Raw genomic sequence first — 26,101 nt, 5'->3', positions numbered from 1 at the left:
GTCTGGGCGGAGGCTCACGCACGTCAAGAACAATAAGGCCTCTCGGGAGCGCCGCTGCTCGAAACTATAATCCACGAGGCTTCTCCGCGATCGCGCGAGCGGAGCCAAGTGGAGGAGGCGGCGATCGGCCGCAGCAGCTGCAGCAAAAAAAAAAAAAAAGGGGGCAATTGTTTTTGTTGCTCAATCGCTTCATCACCGTATCGCGAGGTCTCAGAGCTCGCGCAAGTTGTTGGGGGAGATGCGCGGAAAAAGAGGGAGAGAGTATGCGTGAAGACAAAATTTTTCTTTCCTCTCTCTAGGGCACGGAGAGCCTTGTCGCTCTAGGCTCTCCTCTCTCTTCGCATCCTCCGCGCTCGGTTCTCGTAAGGTCACCTCGCTTGCTGGACGGCGGGCGGTGAGCGCTTCCTCGGACGGCTTCTGCTGCTAGTCCCCCTCCTCCATTTTCCGCCTCCTCTTCTTCTCTCGCCTTTTTCTTGGTGTGTGTGTGTGTGTGTGTGGGGGGGGGGGGGGGGGGGGGGAGCTCCGGAGAGAAGTGGCCGGATTAAGGAGGACGGATTCGCGTTTCCTTTTAATCCTCCCGGAATTATCGCGCTCGCATCGCCGCCCCGGCGGCCAAGAGTGGAAGTTTGCCGCCTCGAAGGAAGACGAGAGAAGGTGGGGTGTACAGCGGCCGGGCCCCGCTCGCGGTGGAGACTCTGGGTCCGCGCGAGTTTTGCGCCGCACTCTCAACCGCTGGGGCTTTTGTTCTCTCGGAAGGGACGAAGGGGAGAGGAGGAGAGTGCCGAAGAAAGCGATGCTTCGTCGCTTCGCTTCTTCCCCGGTCTTCCGTGGAGTTCGGGGAGGTTCCAGGCTTACGTACATTCTCTCGGCCGCCGGTATATTGTGACGATGGCGCGCGTTTCTCGACGCGACGGCGATTTCCTGTCGTTGTTGCTGTGGCTTACTTATGGCTGGACGGTGTGTCTCATTGCGGGAAGTGACGTCTCTTGGACGGCATTTGGCAGGCTCCGCGACTTTCTTCGCGTTTGGCTGTAAACTTTTGTGGCATCGTCTTCTTTGTCGGGCCTCTTAGTGATCATCTGGATGCGTGAGAACAAAAGTCTCTGAAAAATAATGACAGTAATAATACGATTAATTATTATTTTCACAAGCAAGAAAACACTTATATATTCGTGTGGGCAGAGAAAAAGGAAGGAAAATAGTGTTGCTCAGCCCGGAGACAGCAGGAACAGGCTGGTCTAAGCGTGTGGCAACAACAAACAACAATAATAATAGTAATAATAATTCAGGCAGCCCGAGCAGAGACCGCCTTATCGCTGTCGTAAGCTCCGCGACGAAAGTTTTTATTTTTTTTTTGCGTGTGATAACTTGCTCGCAAGTATTTTGTTGATTAAATATTATCTTTATCCGTTGCGGCGGTCGCTGATTTCATGTGCGGAAGACTTATTTTAAATTGCACGGTGTTACGACGGGAGGAACGTTGGAAAGTTCCCGCAGTCGGCGTTAGTGGGTCGCGGCTGCCTGCCTTTTCTGTGCACTGTACGACTTCTCGAGTTGACGCGGATGGAGGGCCTCTCTTCGTTTTTTGTTCTTGCGCGCCGACGAGCGCGGCTTAGTTATGACTCCCCGAGTCCGGTCACCCGCGGCAAGGATCACGCTTTTAAGTCTCTGCCTCAGCCGCTGATCACGTCTTCTTAAAACAGAGTGCGCGCTGAATTAAGGCTGCAGCGGGGACTCGAGGAGGAGGGGGGGGGGGGGTGAAGAGGGTGGCCCGTGGGGGGGAGGGAGGCTGGCCGTTTAATTTAACGGCGCCGTGGAGCGCGTCGGGCGCCTCCGGCTTTCTCGGATGCTCGAGACGACCGACCGACTCCTCGTGGCCGGGTGGGCGGGTTATCGATTTCGCTGAGGTCATTATTCATATTAAGGGGGGGGGGGGGGGGGGGGGGCGTCGAGGAAGTGAGGTGGTGGAAGGGGGTGGCACGTCGCTTTCTCGTGTACGTCGGTACACACACTGCGTCGTCTTCGCTCCGCGGATCGTCACTGCCGTCCGACGCTGTACGCGTTTTTCATTCGCGGCCCGCTGTTCGCAACGGGTGATCTCCGAGACGGCACTGACATCCTCTTGGCGCGCCGCTAGTCCTCCCTCTGCCGCGTCGCTCACGTGTTCTTGGAGAGTGGTTACCGAGAGTTCAGGTGTAAACGCCTACAAGTGACTCTTGCACGCCCCTGCGTCAGCCGCAACGAGTGCGCGCGGACATACGGAACGCGGGCAGGCGCGTTCAGCGCTGAAAATTGCGCCAATTAGGAAAAAAAAAATGACTCGTGTGCGTCGATGTGTCCGGTGCGATATTGTAATATGAAAGAAACGAGTTAAGCTCGACAAAAACAGGCAGCAGATGAGAGAACGTGGCGCGTGGCAGTGTCTCGTCAGGCAGTGCAGAATTCTCGGGGTTATCGAACAGAGCGCACTAGCCTCTTCGGCGATACAGTGCACTATTAAACGTGGCGTCCTGGGAATTAGAGGGGCGTGGTCTGCTGCAGAGCGGAGAGCCGAGGTCGGGTTCGCATGTTATAGTTTCTCGCATACTGTTATCGCGGCGATTTTTTTTCTTTTTGACTTTATCTGTGTTGACATTATCTATTTTTTATTAGAGGACCAATAAAAGGGTAAAAGGGGGACCTTGTTATCCAGCCCCGCCCTACCGATTCAGCTGAAAACAACTGAAAATATGTGGTGGTTCGGCTGCCGTAGGTCGCATTTCAGAATTGCCTGCTCGGCGAAATGAGAAATGAACGTAATATACGCTAAGTCACCGCCACGATTGCCTGTGCTATATTTTAGCTTGTATGAATTAGCTCCCAGAGCAATTTGTAGCATGCGAAACCGTTAACATGAGCTCCGCGTTTAATTTCAGTCAGCTGTAGGGATGTTTGTGAATGCCAAGGTGGCGGTGCTCTTTAGACCCTACATTGGCGGCGCGTATTTATTATTAGCCTTATGCTGGCTGGCGATTCTACCTAAGCAGATCAATGTGTGGCTACCGGCTACTTAAAATGACGTACAGTTTTCTCTCAATAAGCAACTTTACTTTTGCTTCGGCAGTGAACTTGAGAAGCTGCGTTTAAAGCTGCATGCGTCTAGGCGAAAGCTGCTTCAGTAAAGAAACAACTAAAACCACTGATTTTTCTACAGACTTTATTAGTATTCGTTTACTGCTTTCTTACACTGGCCCCATTTCTTTTTCGCATATGAGACGCAAGTAGGATCATTTAACTGTCTAACGCTGACAGGACACGCGACAACAAGAGCAAAAAAAAAAATAGCTTCTTTAGAGCAATTACATGGTTCGTTAACAGCCTCACGCAGCGTTCTTCGACCATCGAAGTGAAAATCAATCGTGTAGTAACATTGGATCTCCCTGAACTATACGATATCGTTTTGCTACTTCCGTTACAGCTGTCCTGTTCGCGTTTCAGTGGGTGCTGACAGTACTTTCAAGACAAGTGCGAGAGAACCCGAATAGTTCCTTAGTTCAAGTTAAGCGTTTTCACGGGCTACCGTAACCTTTGGACGGCTTCTTGAGCTTGGCTGCAGGGTGAGGCTTTTTATTTTCGGTAGCACGCGTTCATATTCAAGGAATTAGGCAGAAGGGAGGAGAAAACACTTATTACTGACTGGACAGAATTTGGATGGGAGGTGGGGATAATTGTTGTGCTAGGTGACAGTCCCTGTTCCGGGACGGCCATGGCCGCTGCCGCTGCCCGTGCTGTCTGGACCAGGGCCCGCAGTTCTCCAAGTGCGAGCTTTGCACCTGCAATCTAGGGTCCACATGTTTTGGTAGGAATTAGGAGTTTCGACGAAAGATGAGCGTTTGCCAACCCGGCGAAAAGCTGCTAGAAATGATTACTCCGAGCCGATGGTCTTGTTATGTCTCTCTGCACAAAATAACCCCGTTTAACGCTGGCTTCTTTCCCAAAGCTGGGTTTTCCATTTCTGCTCTATGATTACATTCAATCAGCGTGGGGGGTGGGGGGGGGGGGGGAGGAGGTCAAACGTGTACTATTCCGGCAGTGCACGTTTAGACAACGTCGCTCTCATCTGACAGAAATGCGACACCGGCAGATGCACTTGAATGTGCTACGTGGAGGGGTGTGTTCACGTTTCCGTGGTATGCGCGCGTCCCTCTGGCCATGCGCTGGCGACTTTATTGAGAAATAGCCTGCGACGTAGTGAACCGAGTCCAGTCAGCTGCTAGTCGCTGATTGCGGCGCACTTCGAGAGAGAGAGACTCGCGCGGCGTCTTCCATGCATGTCGCCACGCGACCTGCTCGCGGCCCCTGGTCGGCGGGAGATAGATTGCGGGACGCTGTGTTAAGATCGTAGCCGGTCGGCCGAGTAAGCTTAAGCTTTCGCACACTGCATACCTCTCAACTTCCGTGCAGCGCAGCGCAAACGGCGCCGTTGTCCCCCTAGAAACTCGACGTAGACGGGAGAGCTGTCTTGGTTAGTTCCAAGGTATTCGGCAGCAGTGACAACCTCGTGTCATTTTTTAAAATTTCGTGGTCGGGCCGGGTTTTTTTTTTTAGAGGAGAGGAAAGATGGAGGGTTGAGGGGCGTGTCAATGAAATGTCAAGCATGGACGAAACGATGTTGGTCCTTGCCTCGGCGTAAGAAGGGGCGAGCAAGCCGGCTGGCGATGGCGCTGGCCTTGTGCACGCAATTAGCGGCGCAGGGTGCCTGTTGGCCCGCGTAGAGCCCAGAGCCCGCGCGCGTGCAGTTAACCGTCGAGAGGCAGAAGAGGGCGACTTCCTCCCCACTCTTCCTGTTTCCTCCTCCTCCCTGCCAACTACCGCGCTCGAGCGTCTGCAGCCCGGCTTGCTCAGCTGAGCGGAGCTGATGTGCAGACGTCTCAGGGGGCAATCGCTCGATTCCTCCGCGGCCAGGAATTCTAATCAGTTTTTGGACGGCCGGAGGGGAGGCGGGGAAGCCGGCGAACAGGGGAGGAAGATGGTTAGTTGAGGGGGGGGGGGGGGGGGGGGACCTCGGCTGCTGCACATATCGCCCCGAAATAAGCGGGGGGGCGGACGACGGGGCGGACCTGTTTTTGAAAGAGACGGCCCGTCGCTTGCGTGATGGGCAGCGGACGTGCGCGGGTCGCGATATTTTCCAGGCGGCGTTTTGCCGCTCGTGGCCCAGCGGAGCTGGTGCTTCTTCGTTGTGCTGCGCCGATAAGTCGTGGATGGGTCCGGCCGGAGAATAGGTCTGGAGGGGATGGACGAAGAGTGAAAAGAAAGAGACACGAAGAGAGCGCAAGTTAAAAGAAAGAGAAATTTTCTTTCGTTCTCTCTGTCGTTCTTTCTTGTTAGTGCCGTTTGCATTTATCTTTAAGCTCCTCGCGGGCATCAAAGGCGTAAACGCGTCACTAGGAGACAGCCGGGCGCTTTTGTGGTGGATCGCCTGGATATCGCCGGGTTTATTTATACGCGGGCGGACGTCTTCCGGTGCGTTTTCCGCGCTCGCTTTCGCTGCAATTCCGACAGCGCGTCAGTTCGTTATCTTAGCCGGCGTGTCGATGAGATCCCTCCTTGGTAGTCGGTGCGGGCACACATGAGAAAACATTGGTATTTCGCTTCGCGCCTGCGTGCGCTGGCGTTTCTGGGCGCCCGGACTATTCGGAGCGGCGTTCCGCCTTTCGTTTTGGCTTGCGTGCATAACCCGTGAATTTCGCTCCTAGCTGTCAGGTAATCGGCGCCGGTTTAGCAGCTTAAAAAGGCCTGACATCTGGTTGGACGGTCGTCGTAGGTCACGATCTGATGCAGTAGGGAGACGTCCGTTTCCGGTAATAACGGCCAACCGCGATGTTCAGAATGGCCAAAGCAATTACACGTGGCTCAGGTGGGCTGCTTATCACCCAACGAACGGATGGTATTGTTTCTTGTCGTTAGAAGCGACAGAGGATGACACCGAACGCTAAACCAGCTGTGAGCCACGTTTGCGCGGCGACATAAATGACGTTGTTCTTCACACATTGTAAGCGTGCGGACGGCTGTACGTGTAGGTACGCACGACAAAGAAGGAGAGAGTGAGAGAAAGAACTCCATGAAGGGCCCCAAAGCTCTCGATTTTCTAGAAAGCCTCTTGACGCCTTGAAAACCACGTGGAGTGCGCCAGCTGCTACACGTAACGGTGAAAGAAGCCCTCGCGCGAATAGGAACTGGATTCTTCGTGCGATCGCACATCGGCCAGACTGCCTGGTGCCGGACGCCCGTGGCGCTAGCGAGGCGGAGGGTGTCGCGCTGCTGGCTCCAAAGTGCGCGTGGGCCACGCGAATCGAGCCGTCTCCCCGACACCTTCCCCCCGCGCGGCGCGTCTGTTTTTTGCGACCGATGAAAATCCTATTGACGGGCCGGAGGTGAAGCTGGCGGTGGTGACCTGTGCCCGTGCGTGTGTGCGGGCGCGCTTCGATGCCTGTCTGCCGACCCGTAGCTACCGCTTCTCGCCGCCGCGCTGGGCGAGGTGATTACCGGCGGGTGGCCCCCCCTCCTGTCTCTGTGCGTCCGGATTGCTTCTTTTGTTTCTCTTTTTACAAACCACGGAAAAGCGGGAAGCTGGGGAAAGGGAAGGCTGCTGATCGAAGATGTTTCGAGAGAAGGGTGGCAGCGCCGGTCGACGCTGGCTGGGCTGCGCGGGCTCGCTAGCGTTGCGGCGCGTGTTTCCGGTTCCGACGCGACGACAACGAAAATAATAAGGGAGCTCGCTCCCCGCCGCCCTCCTTTCAGAACGGCAGGGTTTTCCGAAGGGGGAGGGGAAGAGAGAGGGAAGAGATGCGGAAGGAAGACGGGGCGGCGGAGGTTTTGTTCGATTTCCGTTAGGCGGATTCGCGGGGTGCATCTCTCCTGGGCCGCGTCGCGTGCGCTCCGGACAATGGGGCAGCGGCCGAGCAGCGGAGGCGAGAGGGTACAGCGTGAAGTGTAGAGAAGCCCGGGCGGCGTCCTTCGTTGTCTGCAACGTGCGGTGGCGCGCGGGAGGGTGGGTATGCTCGGGAGATAGCGCCGCTGGGCGCGCGGAAAATACCGGGGCCGGACGAAATCGGTGAAACAATGAGGCCGGGGCCAGCCACGCAGCCGGCCGGTGACGGAGAGGCGGGCTTCTCGCGTTGCGCGCCTGTAGGTGAATGAAGCCGGAGTGAGGGAGCGCGTCGTGAAAAGAGGCACTCGATCCACGCGGCTGCCGCGCTGTGCCGTTACGAAGCACCCGCCGCTTTCGTCGTGCGGGATAAAGAGGGGGACTTTAATTAGGCCGGTCTCGCATCTCGTGCTTTCTTTGGGAGCGGGGGGAAAGGGGGTGATCTGTGCTCCGTAGGCGAGGTCGTAAAAAAAAAGTTAAATGAATGGTAGTGACGCAGGGCGTCTCTAGCAAACTGCGTCGTCGCCGGTCTAATCGAAAGCGTGCAGCCGGCGACACCTTTCGGGCTGGCTGTGTGTTTCTCGCCCGCATGCCTGGAACCGGTCGTCCGAGTTGCGTAGCCACGGTTTCCTCGTTGAGCGGCGTTAATCCGAACACGGGGCAGTTTGTGCGCTCTACGCGCGCGTGTGAAAAGGGAAACTGAAAACAAAACAAGCAAACAAACACGAAAGAAACGAGCCTGGCGAAAGCTCCGCTCTTTCCGGGAGTGCCGCTCGAGCGGAGCGGAGCGGAGCGACTTTGCGTCGATATTAGGCGGCGGCGTAAGCTGGCGACGAGTCGCGCGCTGATTGGCGCCAGCTGCCGTTGCCGTCAAAAAACTGACTCGTTAATTTCGGCGCTTTGCCTAATGAACGATTTTATCCGAGAGTGCAGGGGGAAAATAACGCTGCGGGAGAGAAGAGTAATAATAGAGCTCCCGAGGGATGTACGCTCCTAATAACGTCGCTCGACGGTGTACGCGGCTACCTGTTTGTTCCCGAGCAGAGGTAACGCAGCGCCCCCTTTCCTCGAGTCTCGGGGGGAGGGCGGTGGCGAGGGCGCGCGCGGCCCCAAAATGGTCGAGAGAAGATTGCAAATGCCATTGTAGCACGGACGCTCGGAATAATCCGCTTTGACCGCACCGGTGCGGGGAGGGTATTTTTCAGCCGCTTCTCCTCGGAGAAGGAAGGCGGCTGGAGCGCCGAGGATGGATGTGAAGAGGAGGGATGCTGCGGATGAGGGCTAGGCGGGGAACAGTGGAGACGAGGCGGGAGCGCGCGCGTGTGTGTGTGCTGCGGGGGGGGGGGGGGTGCAGGGAAAGAATCGCTGCGGACGGTGCCCGCCTGGCTGGCAAAAGGTTGAAAGCGAAGCGCTCTCGGCAGAGGAAGCAGGACGGTGCGAAATGGTAGGGACGCGCCTCTTCTTCTGTCCGATGGGGAAACCTTTTCGAAATTGATTCCCCCCCGCAGTTTCTCTTTCCTATCTCTTTCGAAGCGAAAGCGCGCCGCGGGAAAGGGAGATTACCGGAGGCGGAATCGGAATGAAAGCGACCCCGCCGGCTTGGATTGGATATTGTTGGCCGAGAGCGCGCGGTGAGCCGCTGGGCGCGAGCGGGAGGCGGCTGCGGCTGGAAAAGCGGTTTCGAGAAGGGCGGGTATCGGCGGCTAGTCCTCGTCCAGCGCCGCCTAAAATGGACAGGTGCGCGCGCCGGTGCATTGGCGCGCTCGAGCGCTGGCTACCCGCTGGGTTGTGCGCGGCGGCCGATATGCAGAGCGGCTGGCTGCTGCCCTCGCCACTGCGGTGTCTCAGTTGCCACGTGGGGAAGCGAGATTGCGCCTGAGGAAGGTGTTAGCTCCGTAGGCGTCGTCGACGCTCGTTGATTGAGTCGGCCCTCGTGTGAGCCGCATAAATTTCGCGGTCAGCGGGGCTTTAACGCTTTTTTTTCGTCGAATTGGTCGTTCTCCGCCGTGCTCCTTCTATTGTCTAGCTTGGCACTGTGGAAGGGTAGTTTTCGCGTTTGGTTGCCAGCTGCGACGGCAGTGTTTTGAAAGCGTGTGTTGAGATCGCGAGGTATTGTTGCCCGTTTGAAAAAAAAAAAACATACTGTGGCTGTCGGTTCGCTTGGCCCGCCTCTTCATCATGCCGGTAGCCGACATAGCACTCACGCCTAAAGTGGGCAAACTATTTTGACAATTTAGCCGCTATTATACCGAATGGTGTGTCGTAGGTTTGAAATGATGAGAAGACTGCTGCGTTGTTGTAAATTTTTGTGCCGCTTGTGAACGCTCGGGAAAGGAGCTCGTACGCAGTACGCTAGGGGTGGCTGAGGTGGGAAGTGTTGTTGTTGCGCTGTTGCGTTCGTAGGACGAGGTTTTGTATTCAGTTGCCGACTATTGCTATTTCTGAAATCCGGAGAGTTATTTAGCGATGCCGTTAAAACATAGTGAAGAGCTTCTTTTTTATATTTCTGGCACGAAATTCTTCAAAAAACAGCTGTTGAAACACGTTTCTCATAAAAAAAGTATCCGATATCAGACTTAGTAAGGTGACAAGTATCTTGAATTTTTTCTTCTGTTTTAAGGACAGTGTCGTATGCGAACCAAATGAATTAACCATAATCATTCACATCAGAAGTAAAGGCGCATGAGTAATGAGTGAGGAGTAAATGTGTACAAAATATAGAAGGCATTGTGAGGGCATAGTATGTCGGCTCTCCCTCAGTGCAACCGTGTGTGCCGTGAAGCCTGGTCACAGGATGACGGGGTAGATGCTTTTCAACACGCGGCTTCAGTTGAATTTGGAATATGAATTTATATATTTTGCGGACGCTCCAACACTTCGTTTTTTTTTTTTGCACGGTTTTCTGCGTTTTTGATACGGAAACGACGTTATTTTCAAACAGGACGCCTTTCAAATAATTAAATTTAAGGATTTTTATGCTTCTTGAACCAAATGTAGAGGTTCAGTCTAAATTGTGCTTGCTGCAGTTGCGCTCGCTTAATGAGTGAGTTGGCGTCCAAATAGGTTCAAAGATTTTCTGTTAGGACAGATTCTCTTTTGCTGACGTATATGGCAGGATCCTCCGATGTAAACGTTCCATTGAGGCTGACGTACAGTCTTGGTCAAAAGTCTTAAGACCAAAGGCTTTTTTGCTTCAGCCGCATGCCGATACGGCACTATTAATGATCGAACGACCTTTGAATGCTAGCAGAAGGTTTCTTTCGGTAGAGAAGCTTGCTGCTTGACTTGTGTTTTGAACGATCCGCTCCACGGGACATTCTAGGAACATTCATTTCGCCTCAGCTGAATGCAGTGGCCTTAAGATTTATACTTTCTTAACATGTTACAAAGGAAAAAGTACGGTTAATATCCGTCTGAGAGCAGCCATATTTTGCTAAGCACTTTGGCCATACTGTCAAAAGCAAGCAAGCAAATGTGAATAATAATGATGATAATAACGCAAGCAGCGAATTGGGCCTCGCCCTGCTGGATGAAGTTTGTGCGCGCCGGGAAGAGATGCGGGCGGGCATGGGTCGGTTCCGGAGGGACTGTGAGGTCTTAGCGCCCTGGGATGTCGTGAGGCCCCCAGTGGCATAATCGCGCTGCGGCGGCGCGCGGTGGCGAGGGGAAAAGGGCGACGGGGCAGGGAGGTGGCGAGAAAGTTCACTACGGCTGCGATCCCCGCCTTTGGATGCGTGCTAATTGCCGGGGTGGCTTACCGCCGTTTTTCACCGTTAAGCCCGCAGATGCTGCCTCGCGATAACAACGCGGACCGTATTGCCTTAGCTGGCTGGTTCTCGCTCTCCATATCTACTCGTGCGAGCGCGCGTGAACGTGGGCGTGAAGTGAGCTTTACTGGGGGGTGGGGGGGGGGGGGGGGCATTATGTTCTGTCTCGCGTCGTCTCGCTGTGCTCCTTCGGATAAGGGCCGACTCATGAGTGCTGGGGTAGCTGTGAAGAAGGGTAGATCGGAGTTTTCCGACTGGTTAGGGACTATCCATCCCATTCATTTTTCTGTTGGAGAAAAGCATCGTACCGGCGTTACAACAAGGTAACCATGGGGGCTAGTCGGTGTGTATCAGGCATAACTTCACCAGCGAAAGTACGAGAACGCCAGGAGAAGAAGAACAGAGGACACTTCTTCTGGTGTTCTCGTTCTTTCGCTGGTTACGTCTGATACAAGTTAGGATTGGGGCCCCTTACATAAATTTTAAGCCGGCGCGATGTTAGACGCTGAAACAGCAGGTTAATTGAATGTGTGTGTGTGTGTGTGTGTGTGTGTGTGTGTGTGTGTGTGTGTGTGTGTGTGTGTGTGTGTGTGTGTGTGTGTGTGTGTGTGTGTGTGTGTGTGTGTGTGTGTGTGTGTGTGTGTGCGCGTTCAGTTTGTGCTTTTGATAAAGCGGAACACATCGAATCGGTTACCGTGACAACACTTCGCGTATTGCTTACAAGTAACGCATTCCACGTTTTCGGTTTAGTAATGGCCAGCGGCGCCATTATTAGGGCTAATTGCAATGTGGGGAAGCCAGCAAGACGGCATCATCCAGAGGACGCGAGACCAACAGAGTTACCGGTCGGCACAACATCTCTGTGCCTCCCCTGCTCGTGGCACAGTAAAGCGGGGCTTCTCGAGAGCGGTCCTCCGGCGAGAAGCGTTGTTAACTATCGGTCTTGTACGACACGGCAGCGAGAGGCTGGCGCGCACTCACGGCGGGGCCGTATAATGGGAGTGCGCCGAGTGGTCCTCCTCGGAGAAACGGGGCACTGGGGCTGGAGAGGAAGGGCCCCTGGGCCGGAAAAAACTCGTTAAGAAGCCCGAGCGTCAGCAGGTGTTTCTCCCCCGGGCACGATGGTGGCCGCGAGCGCAGTTAAGAGCGCGCCGCTTGGAGAAGTAAACACGCGACATCCGTTGGAGGAGCGAGCGCGCATCGCACTGCTGTAGCCGGACGGCGACGGAGCGACCGCGAAGTGAAGGCTAGTGTCTGCTTTTCGGAAATTACTAACTTGGAGAGCGAGGGGCAGAAGGGAAACCCCTATCGGATGCCCACCGCTTGTAACAGGGGTCTTGTCGAAATGTTCGTCAGTGGACGTCTGCCTCTGTGTTAGATTTGCGCTCTGCCAGCAATTCCATCTTCATTGCTTTCTTTCTACCGGAGATGCACAAGCTAAGGACCTTTGGGATCGGGTAACGAGTGTGGAGCGAAATCTCGCAAGGGTGGACATTGTTGCGGAAATGCAAGTACTGTGAACGTAACGCAAAAGGGGCATGCAACATAACATGTACCGCTCTCTAGTGTAAGAGGAAATTTTTTTGTCGCCAGTTTTTTGCGCTGGGTTGCATTTTTTTGACGTCGGAATTCTTTGCGTTTCGCTGGTGTGGGAACCAGTGTGAGCAAGAACATATATAGTTTGTCGCGGAAGGTTTCGCAACAAGCGTGTAGGATCTGCTGAAGACACTTGAGGAGTTCAGATGGTAGAGCTTTGAGGAGCGCTTTTATAAAAATTTCGGGACGTTTAAACACCTGCTCGTCCTGCCGGCGCGGATAGGGAGGGGAATGTGATGCTAAAGTACTTTTCATCTAGACAAGTGATGACAGAGCGCGATAAATTCATTAAAGAAGATAAACGAAACTCTATATCATCGAATGTGCTAATTAACAGTGGTTTATTTATTACCGTGCCACAGAAATTGTTTGCACATTGGGCTTTGTATATTTTAGAAAAATCTTGTGCAGCGGCCGGTTCTTGTGCGTTTCATGGTGCGTTCTCAAGTCGTAGTCCGTGCTACAGCACGCATTATTTTATTATTTGAGGAGAGTGGTGTCTCAGTTGGGAATCAGTCGCATGTACCACTGACTTTACGTCGTCCATTTATGTCAGTACACGCCCATACGAATTTTGCTAATAGCACTGATCACCATTAAGTTGCTGCTGGTCAGTTCCTGTTTAATCTCGCCGTTCACTTCTCTCCGGAACCAGATTAGGTGCGTCTAAAGGGGCCTTCAACGTGCACTTTTTGTTTTCTTTTCGGCTGGTCCAATTCGTGGCTCTGAAGAAACCCGGGTGCTCTTAGCGCACAGCGTAGCAGGGCGCCGTGTTTCGTCGGCTCCCCTTCGGAAAGGAACGCGTGCTGGCCCAGCGAGGGGAGGACGAGAAGGGGTGGCGCGCATTTCTTCCAGGGCCGACGGATGTGCCCGGATGTGTGCGAGTCGACAAGTCAGGTGCCAACTGGCGGCAGGCGAAGGCAAGCGCCACAACAGCATCGACAACAACAGCGGCGGAGGAGGCAAGAGGTGACAGAAGTGCGCGATCGATTCCTCCTCACCCGTTTTCGTGTGGTGCAGGGAGCGCGCGCGGCCGCGTTTGGAAATCAAGCGACAATCAGCCTGCAATCATCCTTCCATCCACACCGCCGCAGCAGCGACGGCGGCGGCAGGGCAGAGCAGAGCAGAGGCGGGCGCGCGAGCGAGCGAGCGAGGGAAGACGCGCGCGGCGGCGGAGGGAGGAAGATGCGGAAGATGCTGGGGAGGATGGGGAGCGATGCGCCCGCGGGAGGGCGCGCGCGACGCGCACGCGCGTCGGAGCAGCAGCGCGCCGGGCGGCGCGCCGCCGCGGCCAGTGTTGCCGCCGCCGTCGCGCCGTGGGGTTCCCCTGCGCCCGTGTCTCCCGGAGCCGCCAACCTTGTGTGACGTCTTCTCGCCCACTCTGCTGGCCGCTTTGATGAGTCCGCGACGCTCCGCTCCTCCGTGCGCGCCTCTCGAGCCTCGTCGACGCTAGCTGGTGAGTGGGTCCGCACGGCGTGCGTGCTCGCCGCGGCAGCAGCGGCCGCCGCGACTCTTCGCGCGCCGGCGATGCGCGCGTCCCGCCCGATGGCGGGACTGGAAACGGCCAGACGGCGTGGCGCAGTGGCCTCCGCCGCCGACGCGTGCTGCTCGCGCCTCCCCCGGACCGCGCGCGCGCGCCTATTCGCGCCGTTAAAGGCGGAGCTTAGGTGTCCCCCAATTTTTTTTGTTAGCTTGGGCGGGCAGAAGAAAGTAGCTGGGTGCGCGCCACGCCGTGCCGCCGGTGATTGAGAACGGGAGAAAGTGGAACGCGGTGGCCGTCTGTGCCGGCCCCGAACGTTCGCGCGGCGCGCGTTTTGCCTTGCGCGCATATGTCAGGTGTAGCCAGCTTTCCAGGCCGTGCCCTTACTAACCTTCGGCAGCAGAGCAGCTGCGATGGAGGTCGTCACGTTCATCAGTTCTTCAGCACAGGGTTCTTTTCTTGTTTCCATGTTTTTTAAAAGTTTTTCGACGGCTGTCCCGCTTATCGCTGTTACGTGCGGTAGAGTAGACTACAGTAGAGTTAGTTCTTGGGCTAGTGTGTATTGTAGACTAGTAGTGAGGGGCGAACCGGCACAGTGGAGAAGTATTTTGCCTCGCCCGGGGCTAGTAGGTAACGGTGTCAATTTAATATGTACTCATTCCAGTGGAGAGGGATGTGTACGTGCTCGGCATAGGGTGAAAAAAAGAAAACACCTGTCGTGTAAAATATACTGAAATAGCCAACAGGAATCTGTGGTGCGTTAATATAGCTTGAGGAATAGGGCACACATGAGTAGCGGTTCGCGATGTTGAGCACAAAGTGATACTTCCACGAGCAAGCATCTAATTATTAAGACGGACGGCGTAACCTGAGAATGTAATATTTGGTCTCATATTATCCTCTCAGGACATGAATTGCGATGAGTGACGCGGCTTTTCGTTTCTTTGAAAAGGACACCCAGGCGTCTCCATCCAATTTATTTTTCTATTTTAAAATTCGTTTTCTGGCTGTGTTGACGTTTTTTCGGTAACGTAAAAACGCATTTCTTGCTGAGAAAATTAAGCGTAAAAGTTTTCCCGGCACTCGATTTAAACTTGTTGCTTGAAGACCGAGAATGATGACTCCGTGATGACCGTTTCGAAGTCCAAGGCAGCGTAGCTTATCCTCGGGGATCCGCGCGTAAGAAGCCGCCTTCACGTTACTGCGATTTGTTTACAAGAACGGCTGGTATTAATGAGGATGTATATTTAATTTTTATTCATTGTCTAGCCTACAAAAGCTTCGTTTTCAGTGAGGGCAGCCCGCTTGTCAGTAGAACGCGGTAACCTTTCAATGCCATCCAAATTCCGTTTGTCTTCCGTGTCACCTTTAAACGTCTCAATGGCGGCGGAGTCGTCAAGTGCGCGGAGCGATTCCTGCTGCGGCTTAGCGCGCGCCATGTTCGCAACAAGTCGTTGCAGCCTTGTGCCGAGGAGCTTTCGCAGCTATGTGTTCTAGACCGGTGGTTGGGTCGTGCGTGTTTATTCCGAACACGATTTCATCCTCGGTGTTGGGCGTAACGTTTATATTTTAGCAGGGAAACGACGAGCGTTCAGGTCACTCGTTAATAACGTACCGTATTTGCCAAAAGTGACCAGGGTACTGTAACCGCGGAAAAAGCGGGCTGCGAGGATAACCTGCGAGACGTCAGCCTGTATACCACTGTCGCTATCTTTGGTGGTATATCTCGTGTATCAATGAAAAAGGAAGAGTAGCAGCCTGGCCCTGATTGCATTCGGAAAAGATGGTACAACTGTTAGTCGCCATATTTCGGGCCAGCTGTGTTGACCACCAAGCGAACGAAACGAACTGGCGGTTTTACTAGGTGGGGAAGATATTTGGGAAGACTGGGAGAGGCTGCGCCTGACAGTATTGCGAACTCGGCTTGGCAAGCAGGCGCGGGCAATTTTCAAGCGCGGCTGCGAAGCGTATTTCGGAGCCGATTTGAGTTCGCTTTGCAACTGGACTTTCATCTCTCTACGCATACCTTTAAAGGCAGTGTCGGCGACGCAGTTAAGAGCGCTCTTCATTGACATGAAGGAAAAAAAAAAGAAAGCATGGTTGAACAGCTTCCTTGAACACCCCTTTTCCCGGCATTTTATTGTGCTGTCAAACCTAAGATGGCTCGTACAAGGCCCTTGAAGGAACTTTTACATATCACGTGACCTTTACTAGCGGCGTTTTTAAAACACGGCCTAGGTGTGGCGCACCTTCTTCCGCGTTTTACTTGCTTGTGCCTAGTGAGACGCGGAATGTTAGCAGCACCGTCTTTGCCAAGAGTAATCAAGCAACGGGGTGTGGTTTTTAGCGGAGCACAAGTGGTAGTCTTCAAGCCCTTAATCTGTGTAAGGCAAAGGGAGCCCTTGTCCTCAACTTTCTTGACCTTTCGGTCTTTAGGGATGCTGTACGGGCGCCCGCTACACGGCTGAAAAGGCAAACACCGTTGCCTGGTTGCTTTTGGCATAGACGATACATTCGATGCTTCCTTCATTCATCGGTGCAGGTCGCGGCAAAGTGCAGTGGTGATTAAACCGCATTCACTGGACGGCCTGTGTGGAGGCAAAGAGGGAATTATTTTGCTTACCACCGCTGTACTCGTGCCTTCGTTGAAGGGTCGAATCCTGACCCTTTCAAACGGAAGGTGGAAATCTGTGGTTTTTACGATATATGTCACAATGAGGCGGCGACAGATCGTCGTACCACGACACTGCGGCGTTTATTCAGACGTGACCCTTGGCTCTTCAGAGCCCAGGAAAAACTAACAAACGTTGTCTTCGAGTGGGTTGTGCGGAAGCTTGAATAGAATAGAAAAAAAATGGGGGAGGGCTGGGGGCGAAACGCGCTCTAATTGACTGAGGTGAACGCGATCTTAAGTTAAATATTTAATTCGATGATTCGAAGCCTACGTTGGGCCTTTATTACACATATTTTGTCTTCACCTGAATTGCTAGAAGTACGCGCTGTTACGTTGAGCGGTCGCAGTCACAGCTATCCATCTCATTGCAGCCCTCTTATGGAGCGTGCTTGTTCCAAGCGAAGGAGACGCGCGCAGAACGGCCGGTGATATTTGAAGTCGAACTCTCGTGCTTTCCTATTCATTGTCGATATCTCAGAAGTATTTTCGGTGCTCCCGCGACGCCTGTGACAATTTCCCCGGCTTTTCCTGAGCGTTTACACGCACGTACGGTGTCTATAGGCCGACTTTTTTCGCCCGCGCAGCGAGTAGCGCGTGTGCCTCAGTGGCGCTCGCAACAAACTCGGGACACGCCCGACTGACCGCACCTCGTCGTCGGTGGGTCTCATCCCCCCCCCCCCCCCCGCGCTCTCCATCTCGGTGCTGCGGTCGAGCCCGCACACTTCGTTTTGTCACGTTCCTCGGGAGATGGGCGCAGCTGACCAAGGGGAACGATGCGGAAGGCAGTTTGCGGGGACGGCGATATATACGCCTTCTGTCTTCTTCCGAGCTCGCTTTGGATGGCTGGTCGGCCGGCTTCCCCCAGCCTCGTGCTGTTTCGAGAGCCCCGATCTCCCGCTGGGATCGCGGCCGGAAGAGGAGAGAGATGGAGAAGAAGAGCACCGGGCGCGTCCTCCCCGTGGAGAGCGAGCAGCCAGCGACGGCGGTGCAGAGTCAGAGAGAGGCCACGCGGGGCAGGCTTTGTTCCGCGCAGTAGATCGGAAGGGCACCGGCGGGTCCTCTCCTTCTGGTGTGCTCCTCCTGCTGCCTCTCGGCGTGCGCCGGCCGCCGCTGTCTCGGCTCATTAGCCGCGAAGACATCCGCGTGAGCCGCAAGAATCTAGCCGAAAGCCCTGCTCTGCTCCGGCCTCGGCCGCCGCCGCCGCTCTGTGTCGTCTTTGGCAGCCGGCCGCTCTGTCAGTGTCCACCTTCTCGATTGAACTCCCCCACCACTGCCACCACACCCTCGGCGCCTAGCTTGATTGTTTGTTTTCCTCGCTTTATTATCGCACTTGCAGGTGCCTGAGTGCGTATAGATTTAGTGCCTGGTTTATCTTTGGCGGCAGGGGGGAAAGGCGGAGAGCTGCATGAATATACTGTCGTAGTACCTTGTTCTGTAGCCGTTGAGCGAAGAAGCGCCAGCTAGCCTTTCACTGGTTATAGGAAATATGAGCTAACTGTATAGCGAAAATTCTTTTTTTGCCTTTACAGGTGGGTGGGGAAGCGTATTACTAGCTGCTATGTTTTGCTGTGGTGTTTTTTTTTCGCCATGTAACAGCAGCTGAACTGAGCACTCTGTAAATAGGTCGTCGTCAGTCGGGCAGAAGCTGGAGAGGCGCGTCTTAATTGGGGGAAGTGAAGAGGTTGGCCCGCAGTCGGTCGCGTGTGTGCAAAGGGGAATTGAAGAAGGTGATGACAGCTGAATATAAGAGCAACGAGCACAAGTTCGTGCATACTCGAGGAAACAACCTGGCGGCTTACTCAGTACCACGAGTTAGAACCTGAGCTGCGTGCGACGGATGCCTCGGTAGCCCCGTATGCATACTGCCCTCCAGAAAGGTTCATGGGACGTATTGTGTATTTAAAAAAATATATTTCGGCGCAGTAACGTAATCTAGTCGTCTAAAATTTGTCAATTTATGCCGTGATATGCGCATGCTATACGCACTGGTAATAACACCGCGCGACTGGGTCACAAGGCAGATCTACAATGAACTTTTTTTTCTTTTCTGATTCCGTAAACCTTTGCTGCCGATAGCGCACTCCTGGCAAGAGCCCAGTAGGACATCCTCAGCCAGCGGCCGTCGTTGCGAGGTTAAAAACGCAAAAAAAAAAACGATCGGCTAACCCCTGACGCCCTCCTAGAGCCAAAGCACCCTGTTGCTCTACGCATTTGTGTCCGCGTATTTATCTACACTTTAGTCTAGATTCGCTGTTTTTACTTGGAAGAAAAGTCTCTTCATAGGAACGCTCAAGGCTTATCCGTCTGCGCCGGAGCAACCCTATTAATCGTAGCTCGCTCGGTGCGTGTGTGCTGCGGGGAAGGAAGAGCGGGAATAATGCGTAATCATCCGTATGCAGATTCACTCGGCTTTCAAGGTTTCACGTCGGTGAAAAAAGGAAGAAAAAAAACCATCATAAAACGGAGCAGGTTTGAGAGTTTCTTGGCACGCTGAGGAGGAAACGCACAATGCAGTCGGCGTTGGTGGGAAAAGTTCGTTGGACGCGGAATTCCCTCAGTTTTTGCGCTCGCGCCAAGCTCCACGCGTCCTCAGTTTTCGCGCTGCGCCATGGTTTCCGCGAGGTGTTCGGCGTCCAAATGACATGCACGTGTGAAACAACGGTGGCCCCCGTAGGAGAACCTGGCAGCCAGCGCAGTGTATTGCGCCACGCCGCACTTTAGCGCGCTCTCTCGGGAGCGTAAACACAGACAGAGAGGGACAGTAATAGCCAAGTGCGCCGGGGAGGGCGTCCTAGATAGCGGGATACCGAGAGCTTTCTTGAGGATGCGCATCTGCAGAGAGAAGCGCGAGCTAGCGTTAGAACTCGCGCGCGGTTCCTCCCCCCTTCTGTTGTTGGTGGGGCGCAGAGAGCTCCGTTCTGTGGCGTTGATGGATCGCTTGCTTTTTGTAGCCGCCTGCTCAGGCATCCCAGACAAGGACACCAGGGCAGGGGGGGGGGGGGGGGGGGCGGCTTTCGCCGCGGCCAAGCGCGCTTTCTCTCGCGCCGGAAGCGGCCACAATGCGCGGCAGGACTAGACGCTCCTGAAGCTGCTCCGGCCACGAATAGGAGCAGCCCCCGAGTACGCACTGGAGTGCAGCGCACTCTCCTACACCGCCTAGACCCTCGCGCGCTGGTTAATTACTCGCCTTTCTTGCTCACTCGGTACAGCGAGCCTTGAAACTAGCGGCGGCCGGATGGTGTACGTATACCGCTACCCGTATTCAGGCCAAACAACTGCAGCGGAGACTGTGGAGAAAAAAAACTGGTTGTGGTAGTGGTTTTATTAAAAATAATAGTAAAAAGGAAGGAAAAGATTTTTGCTAGCCCCGGCATCTGCCATCGATACTGAAGCACCTGAGCTGGGGCAGCGGAAATAAAGGATAGCAGGCAGAATGGAGAAATGAAATGAAAGAGTGGAGGGGACAGGAAGAGAGGATAGGGGGAGAAGTAATATGTACAAACTATTTACACAATAAGAAATGTGTCCAGGTGTGCGCGTGATTACTTCATGTTGGAGGAATTAAAACACACGCGCACAGCACTTTGTTGGCTACAAATGGAGTGGGGCGTCCAGTTATCAATCGTTCAAGGTAGAACTCGCGGAGCGTTCGGTCACTGCGTGTAACTACCTGACGGAGAACAGACGGGACGTCAAGCCCGTGTGTTCGAGGAATGCACAGAGGCTCACCAAAGTTCGCTCACGAGTGCGCGCACTTCCCTGCGCCCTATAGGCCGCGAGCATATCGCGATGAGCATCGGCGAACGCGGAACAGCGAAGGAGCAGGTGTTCTAGTGTTTCCACTGCACCGCATCCGTCACACACATCACTCGTCGCGATTCCGTGACGCACCCGTCGTTCCCCGGGCCACACGCAGCCAATGCGCGCGCGGAGGATCATTGCACGTTCTGACCGTGTAAGTGCGCGACAGCCGGTGACACTGTCGATGCGCTCACCTCCCGCGATGCGTGGGTCGGGGTGCTGCTTTCGGAGATGGTCTTGGATGGCCGCACACACGTCTTCCAGCGCAAGGGGCAGATCGCTGGCAGGTAGTTGGTGTGCAGCGGTCGCGAGGTCGTCAGCTTCTTCGTTGCCGGCGATACTGCAGTGACCGGGCACCCACTGTGCACGCACGGCACAACCTCTCTGCGCGAGGCGCTCGATAATAATAATTGGTTTTGGGGGAAAGGAAATGGCACAGTACCTGTCTCATATATCGTTGGACACCTGAACCGCGCCGTAAGGGAAGGGTAAAGGAGGGAGTGAAAGGAGAAAGGAAGAAAGAGGTGCCGTAGTGGAGGGCTCCGGAATAATTTCGACCACCTGGGGATCTTTAACGTGCGCTGACATCGCACAGCACACGGGCGCCTTAGCGTTTTTCCTCCATAAAAACGCAGCCGCCGCGGTCGGGTTCGAACCCAGGAACTCCGGATCAGTAGTCGAGCGCCCTAACCACTGAGCCACCGCGGCGGGTGGCGCTCGATGCGCGAGCGAATTTCCCGCACTAGTGGGGTACCGCGGCCGTTAGATTGCAGGCGGCTGAGGGCGGCGAGGGAGTCGCCTAGCAGAGCACTGAAAACTGAAAAAACTGAAAATTGGTTTTTGGGGAAAGGAAATGGCGCAGTATCTGTTTCATATCTCGGCAGACACCCGAACCGCTCCGTAAGCGAAGGGGCAAAGGAGGGAGTGAAAGAAGAGAGGTGCCGTAGTGGAGGGCTCCGGAATAATTTCGACCACCGGGGGATCTTTAACGTGCACTGACAACACACAGCACACGGGCGCCTTTGCGTTTCGCCTTCATCGAAACGCAGCCGCTGCGGTCGGGTTCGAACCCGGGTACTCCGGATCAGCAGCCGAGCGCCGTAACCACTGAGCCACCGCGGCGGGCGTGACTGCGGAGGAAGTTTAGATTTTTCACGTGCTTGGTGGGGGCGAAATAAGAGGGTTAGTTCGAATGAGCCGGTGATTCGAATTAAGTGAGATTTCGCTGTACTTCGATTTTTAAGCGTGTAGAGAAAAGTTCAGCATTGGGGTCGGGCATGGCGACGGTTAGGTCGCTTCTGTCTGCGACGATTTCACGTCTAATCTGGAGCGAGAAGTGACCCACGGCTGCTTCCGCGAAGGTTACTGCACCCAGCTGGGCTGGTAGTTTTCCGCGCGTTTGGACACGTGTCTTCACCGCAAAAGTTGACAAAAAAAAGATTTATAATACGTTGCTGTTCTGTGCTTCGATCGTCAACATTGAAGCGAACGCCAATGAGTGTTTGATAGTTGCCTGAGGGTTTCGTGTAAATTTTAAAGCATAGGCATCGAAATTCTTTGTTTTCGTCCAGAACTCTGTCAACCACCATGGTTATTAAAAAGTTGGTTCCCTGTTGTCCTTGGTGCAGCTGATATTTACGCCAGCCCCTTAGATGGCCTATTATAGATGCCCGAAAGTTTGCTCCTCATACGCTGATAGTCATGCACGAATATCTATTGTCATCTGGCCTATAATCTCTTTCGGAACGCCGTAAGCAGGGTGTACGTGTCTTCCGGAACTTAATTAACCGCCTGAGAAGAGAGAGCCCAGTGCCGCCCTCAAAGTCGTTATTTCGAAGCAGTTTTCACCAGTTTAGTGTACAGTTTAGTTTTGCGTTTATGATCTATAGCTAGTAAAGGACTGCAACTCTTCAACGGGATCCTTGTTTATTATCGCACTTCTGCGTGTGCGAGTATTTCGATGAGTCTGCAAGATACGAGATTTGCACGCGAACAACCTGGACACATTTCTTATTGTGTATAATAGTTTGTGTATATTACCTCTCCCCATATCCTCTCATCCTGTCCCCTCACCGCTTTCATTTCATTTCTCCATTCTTCCTGCTATCCTTTACTTCCGCTGCCCCAGCTCAGGCGCTTCAGTATCGATGGCAGATGCCGGGGTTAGCAAAAATCTTCCCTTTCGTTATTATTTTAATAAAACCACTTACTACTACTACCACCGCATAGCGCACTGAGTGGGCACTGCTTAACTGTCCGCTGGCTTTGAGAAAAGGAAAGGCACCTAACTACCTCACTTTGTAGGTGGACACCGCCTCCACCTTACAGCGCGACTGAGGTGTCCGCTGACCCAGTGAACCAGTTATGCGCGTTTCTTTTCCTCGAACCCAACGGAGGGTTCAAGACAACCTGCTTCGTGCAAGCGGGCCCTGGAGCCCGCGAACTGTGCCGGGTACGCAGTCGAACGGAAGACCACAAGCGGACGAAGGTAGAGTGTGCACGTGAGCGTAGAGACGCTATAAAACGGGCTGCGAGGCGCCCGAGCGGGGCGGTCTCGTGTGAAACGTCAAAGCGGGCTGCCACTCCGGTCGTCTCGGCAGCTAATGCCGGTCAGTTCTCGCTTGTTATTGCTTAGGCCGGTAAGCTTAGGTCGACTAACTTTTTTAGTGAACACTTGCTCACAGCAACCACTGCCGTTGGTCGGTATTGCCATCTCTAAGGGGTGCGCGGACCCTTATTTAAATGGTTATGTAGAACAGGTTACAGTTCCACGCTAAATGGGAAGGCCGTGGCCTGCCTGGGACAGAACAAGTACGTAGGCGTACGAGGCTGGCTACGTTGATGACTCTGCCGCCATGCGACAGGCGAGGGAGCAACGCTAAGGACGTAGATCAGTTGCATTGTGCGCAAAATGTGTGTACCGTTCGCGCCACCCGTGTCGTTGTCCCGCGATCGCCTCCGAATTCCAGAGCTCGTTCGTTGGGCGCACGCGGTTTTACTCCTAGCCCCAGTGCGTGTGTGAGGCGAACCGCGCGACGTCGGTAGCAGGCGGGGGTGCCTGCGGGGCGTGACGAGGGAAGAAAAGAAAAAAAAGCAACCGTCGGTTCTCTGACCTTTGCTTCCTCCAGGCGTGCTAATTTTTGCCGTCCCGTCTCACGGGGGACTTTGGGGCGACGTTTCCTCGATGGGCTGCGCAGCGCGACACAGTTCATTGCGCTGCATGCGCCTGGTGTCCAGTCTCGATATATGTCCTCCTTCTGGCGGTTGTGTTTATTTTATATTTATTTTAATCCTCATACAGCTCGGTACCCTTCGAGATCCACTCTTCAAAGTGGGAAAATGCATTATACCGGCACTTTAACTTCACTGCGTTCGAACATTTTATCCTCCTTTATTTGTCTATCCGTCCACCAAAACGCGTAGGTAACGTACTAACTTACCAATCTCAGGTGAGCGTGGCAGAAAAGGAACAAGTAGTAGCATAATACATATCACGGACTTCTACCGGAGGTACTGTCATCAGAATGCGTAGACGTAGTCGTCATCTCATATCGTTGAAAGCATTGCTGCAGTAGTGTAGTCCGTAATTATAGTGAGCACTGGAGTGCGAATGCTTTCCTTTTTTATTTTGATGGCCAAATTATGTATGAAATTTTGTTGCACTGTCAACAGTTGTTTCTTTGTCGCCTTCTTAAAAGCGACATGGTCTTTTATTCAGGTGAGCCAATAAAAAGTGGTCTAATTCTCTCTCACGACCTTAAACGTCACAAGCGGGGACTGTTAAAGATACAACAGTTTAGACATTGAAGTGCGCCAACTAGATATGCCCGATGGCGGTGAAAAACAAAGAAGGTTGATGTTCCTCCCTTCCTGGTACACCGCGCAGGGGACGCAGGGCCCGTTAAAAAGAGTAGCCCCGCTACTCGTGAATGACAGGAGCGCAAACTCCAGGCGCTAAAGGCAGGACACCGCACTTCAAAGAAGTCTAGCTACTCACCACGTTCTTTGTCTACACGTCAAAGCACTAGCCTTTGTGCTAACAACGTGCTCGTAGTTAACTGCCGAGCTACTTTCGAGCGACAGTAGGCTCCGCGAGAGAGGCAACTCGTGCAACTTCAGATCGTTGCGTGGCTCCCTGCTATGGCGGTGCTCCGACACCATAAAGTGCGCATCTCACTAAGCCGCTGGTCTTTCATTGCCGTGGAAGTCAGCTTCGTTTCATCCGCACATGGTATGGTTGCGGCAGGAAGGCCGTATGCGCGCTTAATGAAGTCACCCGCCGCAGCGCACATTTGTGGCGGGGGAGAGAAAAAAAAACTTTTTTGCCCAAGTGTTTGCCATGCGCCGAGCGTCATATTCGCGACGTCTGTAGCTCGTCAGCAGAATTGCTGCGGGTGCGTTTCTGCGAGTTGCTCCTGTATGCATATATATATGCGCGGTAGGCGTACGTACGGGGCGAAAACGAGGAAGCGAATACGCGGGCGACGACAACGTCGTAAACACGGCGCGCCGTATAGTCGCGCAACGCCCCCCCCCTCCCCCTCCCTTGTCCCGCAGAAGAAGACTGCTTCTCACTCGCCGGCTCGATCGTCGACGCACCACGCCTGCGCCCGTCGGTTGCTCGGCAGAAAGGAACCGATTAGCACTCTTGAGGGGAAGAAATAAGAGTGAAAGGAATAGAACGAGCGTTTCGTATTTTCTTTTCTCCTCGCATTCTCGCTCGCTTTCATCCGCGTTGTGGCCGGCGCACACTTGGAGCGTAATTTTTCCGGCGCCGAGCGGTTTCCTCGGTTGCGTGCGCGTCGACCGGCAATAGAGAGAGAGAGAGAGCAGCAGCTTCGTAATAGCTTCAGAAGAAAGGAGAGAGGGAGGCAACTGTTAACCAAGGAAAGTGCGGCGGAGGAGAAGGATGAGGGGGGGATGGTGGTGGCGCGCGGTGAGCGTAATGACTGTTCTCTGCGGCGCTGAGCGTCGAACCACCTGTTCGCGTCTGCTTGTGCATCCCCAGTTAAGTTTCCCCTCTAGGGCTCGCTGGTAAAGGAGAGAAGCGCTCGCCGATGCCCGCGCTGTTTCTTGGCTGCTGGCGCATCGGCTCCGCCGCGAGACTCTTTCCGGCGATTGACGTTTTCTTTTTCTCCAAACTTGACCGTAGCTCGCGCGGTGGTTCTTGACGGGGTGTTCGCCGGGCGTTCTGTGTTTCCTTCGATGAACGCTAGTGGTCCCGTGCGTTGGCTGCTTGCCCGTATAGTGACTGGTTGTTTCACTCCGCCATCAGGTTAAGCCGCAGCCTAGCACGAACATTGAACGAGTTTCGTTGGTTATCCTAATTCAAAGCGCTCGGCACCAGACCAAAACCTAACCTTTCTTACTGTAGCCCTCATTTGCCGTATGCTTGTTTTGAATACCGTCAGTGTATCAATTAAACGGTGGATTTTTGTAACACCCGTACGATTATTTTTGCTTTCATTATATTCCTGCACGTCTCACCTTTGCTTCGGTGATGATCGTGCCGATTTTAATTCGTGAGGTTATTGATGGTTTTTGAGGAAAGGAAATGGCGCAGTAACTGTCTACCTTCCCGGTGGACACCTGAACCGCGCCCGTAAGGGGAGGGAGGAAGGTGGGAGTGAAAGAAAGAGGTTATAGTGGAGGGCTCCGGAATAATTTCGACCACCTGAGGATCTTTAACGTGCACTGCATCGCACAGCACGCGGTCGTATTTTGCGCTTCGCCTCCGTCGAAACGTGGCCGCCGCGGTCTGGTTCGAACCCGGGAACTCCGGTTCAGTAGCCGAGCGCTGCTACTGCTGAACCGTGCCGCGTCTGATTAAATATAGGTTTCTGCTAAGCTCTAAAATTTATCGCTAAAATTTCTCG

General features: G+C 54.0%; 1 protein-coding gene across 45 annotated transcripts in view; it reads left to right on the top strand.

The window, feature by feature from the left end:
* Window positions 1-26,101, top strand: part of mub (poly(rC)-binding protein mub) — a 385,362-nt gene that overhangs the window by 154,574 nt on the left and 204,687 nt on the right. For 13 of the 45 annotated variants that reach the window (XM_077627367.1, XM_077627376.1, XM_077627369.1 and 10 more), the window contains exon 1: window positions 13,564-13,726. The exons of 30 other annotated variants lie outside the window; for them this stretch is intronic. The gene's annotated coding sequence lies outside the window, so the exon portion shown is untranslated. Of the gene's footprint in view, window positions 1-13,560; window positions 13,727-26,101 lie in introns of those variants that run through there. 2 more of the 45 variants (XM_077627363.1, XM_077627350.1) reach the window with 2 other exon arrangements.

The sequence above is a fragment of the Amblyomma americanum genome, chromosome 6 (assembly GCF_052857255.1).
Source record: "Amblyomma americanum isolate KBUSLIRL-KWMA chromosome 6, ASM5285725v1, whole genome shotgun sequence".
Lineage (NCBI taxonomy): Eukaryota > Metazoa > Arthropoda > Arachnida > Ixodida > Ixodidae > Amblyomma > Amblyomma americanum.
The sequence above is the reverse complement of the archived record's forward strand: the minus strand, read 5'-3'. Positions and strand labels throughout refer to the sequence as shown.